At 37.8% G+C, this 11,261-nt stretch overlaps 1 pseudogene; it reads right to left on the bottom strand.

Annotated features, from left to right (window-relative positions):
- Positions 1–6,973: 6,973 nt before the first annotated feature.
- Positions 6,974–10,719, bottom strand: LOC136253499 (uncharacterized; annotated as a pseudogene).
- Between the last annotated feature and the right edge of the window lie 542 nt (positions 10,720–11,261).

The raw sequence follows: 11,261 nt of genomic DNA, 5'->3' as shown, positions 1-11,261 counted from the left end.
TTTATCTTACCTGTCTTTTATCCACACCTGAACAGTTTTCATGGCTACCCATCCAAATTAATAAGTGCCTTTGACTACAGTAGTCTATACTGTAGCTATATGACATGCAGTAGCCATAAACTCTCTATGTAATAGTTATAGTTGGGACAAATTCTACAGTACAGCATATCATTTTTAGCAAATATTCACATGTACATATTGCTGTAATTATTCTGCAGTTGTCATCATAATTTATTTGCTATCGCCCTTTGAAATTACCATCAGCTTGATTCTAAGCTAACCTTGTCCTTGCAGTTTTGCAGATAAGCATATCAGAGAAGTTAAAAATAGTGCCTGTATCTCCATTGCAGTACATACGTAGCTCAAGGAAATTATATAGATAATTGCTCTTGAATCTTTCTCACTTTGCAGGTGCACTATCATGTACAGTCCACAAGGTGAATTATGCTCCTGGTGTAACTACATTTATAGCAAATTTGAATAAAGCCTTATAATTTCCTGCACATTCTTATTTGATGCAGTTATCCTGCTAAATGCATGAATAACAGTGACCATAAACCAGGAAATATCATAGTTTATAATTCTATACCTGGTTTGCTTCTGCCTAGTTACATAATGTATAGTAGACATGTTTTTCACATACTGTGCACTGGCACCACACCTGACTACAATATAGTTACATAGCTGCACTATACATGTAGCATATACTTTGGTACCAGGCACAGACTAAAAAGCAGCCTAATAGTTAAGTCTACATATATAACTATAAGGAAATTTTAATTTTAGCAGACAACAGTATAGTAGAATGTGCTCTACTTTAATTCTATTATAGCATACACCAAGCCCATATAGTGGTATTATGATGTGTATACACATATTTGTATATACCACTTTAGCGTGGGCGTTCTAGGTGCCGCTCGGTATTTAACTCGCATATTTCCCGGGCAATATCAAGATATTTCCGGGGCAATATCAAGATATTTCCGGGGCAATATCATGGGAAAGCGGTTTGCCAATGACTTTGATGCCCAGCCAGTTCAAAGAAATGAGACGCTTTGACTCGTTATATTGAGCGACATAGAACTTTGCATTGTGGGATTCGTTTTTGTAGTAGTTGCTAAGCTTAGCAAATAGGCTAAGACAGACTAGTTGGTTGTTACTAAAGGATAATGAAGGTATAAAATAATAGTTTGGGCGATTGTGGATGAATATTTCTACCCACCGCGTATCAGCCTTTGAACAGACCACAGAACAGCAAAGCTACTACTGCTACATTGAAATAGGTTAGTAACTTACAGTCCTAAGTACTTAACTTAATATAATAACTTACTTACTGTCCCAATAGCGAAGTTAGTTGGCTTAACTTAGTACAAAAATGGCAACAATATAAACTCAATCCCACAATCGCAAGTTTTCTAACATAGCGTGTTGAAGCATAGTAACGTATTAATAACGTTTTAACGTATGGACAACGTTTTGATGGCTATTAGCCAACGCTTATAAAACCACAATCGATTTTCAGATGCTACTGTATAAAACAAACGGGATAAGTTCTCATTAGTTCTTTCACCTATTAGGTGAGTGTGCCCCAAGTGGTGTATATCACTTATACCACAGCTGCTTGGGATTTTGCTGACATATACACCCGCAGCCCTTGGGCCTGCGGCCCTCGGGCTTTGGGTGTATATATCAGCAAAATCCCTCGCAGCCGTGGTATAACTATTAAATACACCCCTGAATCTAGAACTCTTACCTTCCATTAGTGGTAACATTATAAAATTTTGTACAAGCAACATTTTGTACTACAGATGAACTTAACAGACAGTAATTTTCTGAAGGGTATCTTTGCTGGGAAGTTGTACACACAACTATAAAAGTTCCATAAATCATTTAAAGCATTGCCTTGCTCATGTTATATGAAAAATAAAGTACTCGGTACTTGGCCTTGATGCTAATAAGCCTTGTGCTTTATTAGCATATAGGCCGCGTGCCTCATACTTTATTTTTCATATAGCTATCACTCACGGCAAAACATATAGTCATATTTTACATAAGTATTCCATGAAGCCATTCATAATCCTCAATGAGGAATGTTGCAAAATTGTATAGTAAAACATATACACTTTCTTGCATTGAAATGAAACTTGGACACAGGTTTATATATACCACCTATGGAACTACACTTTTGCTGCAAAAATCTGCATCTCAAAGAGTTAATTATAATATGAACTCTTGACTGCATGGTCATAGGTGAAGAAGAATGTATTATATACTGTGGTGGACAATAGCATAGAAACCTTGTGTAAAAGATGCTAATGTATCCTGTCTTACAAGATGTAGTAACTAGAATCAAGACTCAATGACAATGTATAGTAAAGGCGATACCCCAATTCTTGTGTTATTCTACTAGGTTACCATTGCAATTGACCAGTTTGACCTGCTATCCTATAAGTACAGGTACTTGATGGCTAATTTTTCAAATGAAAATGATCACAGCACAGCAAACATTATGCTGCTATGCAGTCAATAGTTTGCCTTAGTAAAAACTGAGTGCACCCAACAAATGCTATAACAGGAAATAAAGCAGTGTTTATACAATACTACAAATCATTGTCACTGAGTGCACCATTACAAATAATGAGCAATGCTTTAATTGACCTTGTTAGTTATCTGGCAAGAGTTCTATGGGGTATAACTGGAGTATACATTGATACAGCAAACACACTGCTGCAAGTAACACCTCAGGCTTCTCTTAGAAGAAAGGCATGACCTTATCAACACCAATCGTCACCTATCAATAGTTCTTTGTCGTCAGTAGTAGAGGTATAAAATGGAACTTGCAGCACAGGCCATTCTGGCAGTTAGACACTCTCCCCATATAAAATATTATGAACTCTTGATTATCCCTTGACCTTGATTGTATGCATTGTTTCATAGACTTGCGGCAAAGCATGGGCCATTTCAAGAAGACATACTATCTGCCATAGTATTCAACAAAAGCCATCCAATTAACATTCTGTGGCTTCTGGTAAAGTGGTTAATTAAGGTGATGTACCTAGTCATACAAATTTAATTGGTACTGCTTTGTACTAACAGGTATGGCAACATCAGTGACTGGTACACATTGTAAGTAGCCTATAGACTGTGATATAATTACATTTCATCAGTAGACACTCTTTTACTTTATGGGTGTAATCTAATGACATTGGTTTTCAGAAGCTCTGTATAAGAAATAAACATGTAAGATTCCAGTTTTCAGCATGTGTAGTTAAACTATTATCCTGTATAACCCATACATATTATGACCCACTAAATGACAAGGCACGTTGGAACAAACTACTTGCCACAATATTATATTTATATAAGTATCTAGATCCTGTTTGTTAGATTATCCAAAGGCCGGAGCACAAGTCGCCAGGGCCGGCCTTAGAGATTTCAGGCCCCTAGGCAAAATAAATGGGTGGCCCCCCTAGAGGAAGTGGTAACTAACCACTTTCTTTCATGCATGCATGCAAAAACATGTAACCCATTTTAGGGCTATGCACATCATACATTTATATACTTCTTGTGCAAAGAAAACCCTACACTAGACGTGGCTGTTACTGACAAAAATAGTTACGTGTGTGCATACTGCTGTTTATGCAGTATATTCTATCCACCCCAAAAACACCTTCGCTGTAAAAAAGGCACGCCCAAGAAACTACAAATACCTGGAACCCAATGTAAAAAACAAAAAGAAAAAACAGCTTAGCTGAAGTGAAAAGTAGCTGGTAACTTAAAGAGCTGATATCTGAAGCGGCCAAGAATACAATTGTGACTGTCTCTGGGAAAACCGGTCTTATCGCCCATTTAAAAGTATCGAGAAACGTCGGTTTTAAATATTCTGTGTGTTGTAGCTGGCCAATGGTGGTAGCTACGCATACCAAATTTTCACACGTTTCACAACAATTTCTTACCTTCCTGATCATCCACTGAAGAAGTAGTCAACAGCTAAGTTTCCCGCCATTTTAGATAGTTTTTAAACCGAGGTTGTCTGTATCAGGCGAGCTCCAGAAGGGGTGGGAGGCGGGGGCCCTGGAAGGCGGGCAAGATTAGTATTAGTATTAGTATTAGTATTACAGGTAAAGAAGGCTCAAGGAGCCTGTAAAGCCTGATCTGTACAAAAAGAATTTAACAAATTTGCAACTACATAGCAAAAATTATATACAATAATAGTTAACTAATTAATAATCATACAATAAAGTAGACCAGCCACTGTCAAGAAACTTTTTAAAATCATTAAGTGTGGGAGCATTAACTATGTGATTGGGTAAACTGTTCCAGTCATTAATGGCTCGTACAGTGAAAAAAGTAGATCTCACTCTTGATGTTGCTTGAGGTTTAAATAACTTGTAATTGTGACCCCTAGTTGTTGATGAAGTTGCAGTAGTAAACAAATCTGATGTATCTAGACTGAAATGGCTGTGTAATAGCTGATAGAACATTATCATATCTCCGCGCAGTCTGCGGTATTTAAGTGATGGCAAGTTTAGAGCAGTGAGGCGATCATTATATGTGCAGTTTTGAAGATCCTGGACCAATTTAGTGGCTCTTCTCTGTATCTTCTCTATTTGTTCTTGATCTAGAATGTATTGTGGTCCCCAGATGACGTTACCATACTCTAACACTGGGCGGATATATGATTTATACAAGTTGATGAATGTAGCATGGTCGAAATTCTGAAATGTCTTGTGAATAACTGCTAGTAGTCTGATGGTGTTCAAAAATTGAAAAGAGACGTGCTGGGATGAATTAGGCCAAGTTATAGGCCATTCAGGGCTCAGAACTGGCTAAAATGAAAGGAAATTTACAGCACAGGTCATTGTCCAACACCACAGAGCTGTACAGCCACACACAGCCATCTCCTGGTTGGCCAGGGCTCCATCAAGACCCCAGACCACTCGTACGGCTCGCCACTGTGCTCTAGAAAAGCAGCCAGCAAAAGCAGACCACTTTACTCTGGTCGACTGTGGCAGTGAAACTTGATAGTGCATTCATTAAGCTTTGTGTTTGTGTGAAAAAATCAAACTTCCTGTCTTGGGCGATAAGAACGGTTTTCGTAGATCCAGTCACAATTACTAAAGTTTAATCCATGCAAGAACACCTTGGCTATAAAACAGGTGTATACATGAAAGTAACTGGCAACTGAAATAGCTGATATCTGAAGCGGCCAAGAATGAATGGTCATATACAACTAATTCAAAAATTTAACACTGAACCTTTATAATTCAGCTGTGTTCTATATTCACTCTTGCTGCATCGTAAAGTAATTTCTTTTAACTCTAATTGGCTGGTAATTTGGCCGCCTTTTTTAATAGTCAGTATAATAGAGCAAAAAAAGGCGGCCAAATTACCAGCCAATTAGAGTTAAAAGAAATTACTTTACGATGCAGCAAGAGTGAATATAGAACACAGCTGAATTATAAAGGTTCAGTGTTAAATTTTTGAATTAGTTGTATATGACCATTCATTCTTGGCCGCTTCAGATATCAGCTATTTCAGTTGCCAGTTACTTTCATGCATACACCTGTTTTATAGCCAAGGTGTTCTTGCATGGATTAAACTTTAGTAAATGTATTCTTGGCCGCTTCAGATATCAGCTCTTTAAGTTACCAGCTACTTTTCACTTCAGCTAAGCTGTTTTTTCTTTTTGTTTTTTACATTGGGTTTCAGGTACTTGTAGTTTCTTGGGCGCGCCTTTTTTACAGCGAAGGTGTTTTTGGGGTGGATATCACTCATTTTTGTCAGTGATAGACTCTACATTTGGTTTAAAAGGTAATTTTTTTGGAAATGAGCAATTAACATTAATGCAGAATATTATCTTGGAGAGTCAGTAGAATCCATACATAATAATGATTGTTTCATAACACGGTGTAGTATGACTGTTCTATTAGAGTAAATTTATCTTTACTGCCTGCACGTGATGAATATATCTCATATCTGTGCATGTTAAATGCTTCAGACACCTAATTAAACTTGCAAGTGCCTAATTAGTTCACAGTTGCTACACAGCTATAAATACATTTGTAATTGTTATCATCATAATCATTTATCATGTTATAACCATTTTTTAATACTTTGGTCACAACTTCAGGATTAGAGCAGCAGAGAAAGGAATAGAGGACTCAACCATCAAGACTTGTATATGGGAGATGGAACAGTATTGCGATGGACAATGCCGGTACTAACCTCTCAAGGGTGTTGCAGTACAGTATAGATGCAAGACCAGAGCCTCGATCATCACCTTTTGACTGTGGTCACACAACTTCAGGATTGGAGCAGCAGAGAAAGGAATGGAGGACTCAATCATCAAGACTCGGGGAGATGGAATAGTATTGCCATGGACAATGCCAGCACTAACCCCTCAAGGATGTCACAGTGCAGTATCGATACAACCACTCCAACCAGTGCTTAAGACCAGAGCTCGATCATCACCTTTTGACTGAAATTTTTATACTTGATGAAGCAATTAAAACAAAAAAGTTGTAGTACATATACTTTCCTGAGGGAGCATGCCCCCAGAGTCCCAGACTCCCTTGCCTGTTCAGCAGAATAATAGGATTGAGCCTTACTACCACTTTCACCTTTATTCTTTGCCTGAATGTACATATCAGCAACATAATATAGTGCAAATCATCATAAATGTCCAAAAGTACTCTTATTCTTTAATTTTATGATGCTGCATACTAGTTGCGTATATAAACTAGACTTTTTGTATACCATTTTAATACTAGTTGTTGTATTTGATTTTGAATTTTCAAGAAACTATAGTAATGCAAAACCCCTAATTGACTGTTCTATTAGAATTGCATGTTTTTTTTTGAAATTGATTTATAGCAGAAACCAAACACTATTAAGTCTTCATAATGCTATTAAGAGTAGACACAATATAGGCCCACACATTTACCAAGTCATTTTGCTATAATCACTCAAATAATACTTTTAATTAATGATTTTGTAATCAGATAAAATGTATATTTAACAACACTACATACAGTTAAGAACATAATATGAGCATCTTCAGATACCACACATAAAAGCAAAACTTTATACCAGACAATTTTTGGATAAGACAAGTTTCAAAGAAATTACAACTGTTCAGTAGTCGAGACACGTCGATGTGATTTGTACTCTTTTAATGCCACTTCTAATGCATGTCCAGGAGTGTGTCCTTCTTTGTAGGCTCTCATAATCTCTCTTGTCTTTCTGAAATACATTCTTATCAGGTCAACAGATATGCTATCAAGAGCTGGAATAATTTTTTTCTCTAATCCGGGAAACGTGTAATCACAGTGCTGCCTTGTGTACTTCTTGGCAGCCCCCCAGCATCGCTCGATGGGGTTTAATTCACAATGGAACTTTGGGATAAACAATACTCTATGCTTTCATCCAAGAATATACTTCTCTACCTTTGTCTTCTCATATTTAAAATCTCGCATTTCACCTAAAGCTTTTTGCATGTCTGCAGCAACCATTCCTTTGACATTGATGTGGCGATCTATAAGAACCTGACGCATCCCTTTAGGAGTTCCATCATCAGACACCATTCGAAAAGGTTTTCCATCCCATACAGTATCTCTCATTTTTGGTTGACAACCACCTGGCTTAACATTCATACGAGATACAATCAATGCATCATCATCGTAAGCCGTATGTCCACTGCTTTGATCAAACAAAAATACAAGGTTGTAATTCTCACTTGGATACTTTATCTCAGCAATTGTAACAGCTTCTTTCACTTGCTTCATGAACTTGTCACTGTCCTGGTAGCCTTCGTTATCTGCACCATACTTTAACAAAAAACGGGCTTCTTTTTTCACATTGGGATGTATGCACTTGACTGTTTCATATTCTCTGTCATCAAAACAAAGGTAACCATTGTATTCCTCAATAAAATCACTCACCATGATACCTTAGCCTTGCCCTTTGGGCTTAATTTTTTGGCCCCATTTCTCTGCCCATGCCCAACCTTGATCATCATTAGAGTGGAAGATACTTTCATCATGATAAATCAATATTAGTTTCTTCTTACTGGAGTCAGATTCTGTGAATACTTGAACTTCATCACTAGGCTGTGGAGGCTGCGCATGAGTTGTTTCCAAAATATTCATCTTATTGAGGAAAAGTTTTCGATAATCTACCACATCCTGCCTCTCGTGCCCATCAATGTACACTCCCTTTTTAGTTGATGATGGGCTAAATCCAAGCTTGTGCAACCAACGTGTAGCGGTGGTAGTTGATACCTTTTTAGGAGCCTTCGGATGGTGGTTTCCAACTACCGGAAGCAAAGTGGTGTTTAACCATTCACTAAAACCAGTTGCAGTTAAATTTGGCTTCCCTTATACGTACTGTAGATTTTAATGTTACGCAAAACACTGAAAACTTAATTTGTGTGTTATAGGTTTAGAGGTAATGACTTACTTAAACTTTATTGAAGAACTATGGTAGGATTGGTAGCACTACTTGTAGAGGTGCTATTTTTTGACTGGAGAAGTCAAAATTTACCTATCCAATTATGACTGAAATGACTGATTTCAACACTGGAAGTATATTTGCTAGGCAGAATTAGCATAAGATCTCCTGCACTAGCATCACAAAAAATATTTAAACATATATAGATAAACCTGGCATGTGGTGTGCGAGGTATGTTTCGGAGCCACCATTGGCAACTTTTAATATGCCTAAAAGTCGCCATTTGTGGCAATTTATGAAATCAAGTGATTTCCATAATTGGCAAGTTCTAGGTTATAGCCAGAATTGGTGCCAACCATTAGAAGTTACACTAATTTGGCAACCTGAGGATTTCCACTGGCTACTTCAATTGTTGCTAAGTTTAGCAACTCTCAGGTTTAGCAACTCTCTCACTAATAGCCAAATGTGGCATCCTTCAAACCTTGCCAGTTTGGAATATTAAGTGCACACTTATATAGCATGCCAAAGACCTTTAGATTATGGGTTTAAGTTTCCATTATTAGCAATAATGTATATCAAGTTGCTTTAAGATTTTATCTGATTTACAGGTTATTATATCTAACCAAAACCCAAACCCTAACCCTAACTAACCCTATACTAGTGAATTTCCAGCGAATGTCCTAATTCTACTAGCAAATGTCCTAATTCTACTAGCAAATGTCCTAATTCTACTAGCGAATGTCCTAATTCTAATAGGAATGTCCTAATTCTACTAGTGAATGTCCTAATTCTACTAGCGAATGTCCTAATTCTACCAACGAATTTTGCTAAACCTACTAGCACACCACAACAGTAGATTCCTAACCCATTTATATAAACTAAATCCAAAACTGGAAATCGATACCCACAATTAAATCTACCATGCTATGCTATAAAAGCAAAATAAGTAATTTGTCAATTGTGGCAAGGCTTTGAGAATGTCACATTTGCTTTGTATGCTTCCAAAAAAATTGGCAGGTTTTCTGATTAAAATTTCCAAACTTAGCCAATTTAGTGCTTTCAAAAGTTGGCAAAATTGTTCTTTCCAAAATTGGTATCAAATAGGCATATTAAAATTTGCCAAAGGTGGCATCTCAACATACCTGTGTGTGCAGCTACATGATTTTTCATTTCCAGAGAATTTTTATAGCCACTAGGGTCTGGAAGAACAGCATTTTTAGTTGTTTAAAATTACAAACAGTGTTTTATAATTATGCTACTCTTGACTGTTTAATTAGAGTAAATGACTGTTCTATTAGAGTATCTCAACGCCTATGCATGTAATGGGTAACAATTTGCTAGAGACAGATTTATTGTATTATACATAGTCACATACTGCATAACAATGTGAATTACATGTATGTCTAAGCTGCCTAGCTATGTTCAATGAGGGCCAGGGCTCCCCTTCCCCTCCCGATCCACCCCTGAAGTTAGTCTCGCATGGCCAGACCCACTCTTCACGCGGCACTTACCATTAGATAATTATAAGTGCCTAGCTGAAAGAGTCTATAATTATCAATCGATATAATCTCTAAGGAGTAAGCCTTTTAAATGTTTCATGATCTATAAAGACATGCAGGGTTTCCCAAACCAACTTTTGAGTTATACTAGTTAACATATAACTAAATAGACTTACTTGGTTTTCAGTAAATTCGCCTGATTGAACTGGATTGTATATAGCACCCACAGATTAATAGATGCATAGTGTCATGTAAAGAATATTGCTTACAGAATTCTGGTCCCTACTGTGTGACTGCATCACAGGTAAGATGAGTTCTCCTCAGAGACTACTTTCAGCTAGCTAGATGTCACAGTGCAAAACAATAACAATGCTGGAAATTACTTGTCATAAATTCTCACTTTGAGATTGAGTCCACTTGAAAGAGATTTTCCTCAGAGACTGATTCAGTTATCTTAGCTAGCTAGCTAGCTACATGTTACAGTGCAAAACAGTGTCATTGGTGGATTGAGTCCCACTTGCAAAAGCGTGATATTACCCGGCTCATACTAATTCACCACAGCCAATTAACCACGCGATGATCTCATCCATTCTTTGCTGGCAGCCAGAAACCGCAAGGATACGACATTCACTCACTGTACAGCATCAAGTACTAAACCACATAAAACAACCATATACACGTACCTGGAGTTACAGCGTTACACCATGGTTGGTTCGCTTCGATTAATTTCCGAAGTCTCAGCGCTCACTTACGCTGCCGCGGCTGCCATGGTGTGCCAGTAAATCGCAGCTCAGTAGTGTTTCAACGTACACACCGGTCCCGCACACGGTTGACAAACTCTCAATGTGTCCTTGGAAGTCCGCCCTAGTTCAACGCCAGCCATATCTCGATCTGTCCTGGCTGTCCATCGCTGGAAAATTAAATCGCGCCAATCCGGATACTGGGATAGCTATTTGGTGGATAACACATGCAGTCTACTGTACTGGTCGTGACCCGAGTCGTGATCTCGGATCTGACACTCGAAAGTCCCGTCATGGTTGAACCTGAAGCATTTCTTTACACTGCTGGTAGTGTTGATCATGTAGATGGTACTGCGGTACGCAAGGTAGTAAGGTTTTCTCCTACTGAGTTTCACCGTCGTGATCACGTGATTCAAAATCGGCCTTCCTGTATCTTGCTGGTAAGGTTGAATTGAATTAAATGCTTTTGTTAATGTTATATACAGGTATGGTATTCACTGAACAGCGGTACCCAGTTCTGCCACTATTCTGAAATGAACATGCTGCAGATTTCTTCGGCTGGTAAGAGTGT

Source organism: Dysidea avara, chromosome 4, assembly GCF_963678975.1.
Source record: "Dysidea avara chromosome 4, odDysAvar1.4, whole genome shotgun sequence".
Lineage (NCBI taxonomy): Eukaryota > Metazoa > Porifera > Demospongiae > Dictyoceratida > Dysideidae > Dysidea > Dysidea avara.
The sequence above is the reverse complement of the archived record's forward strand: the minus strand, read 5'-3'. Positions and strand labels throughout refer to the sequence as shown.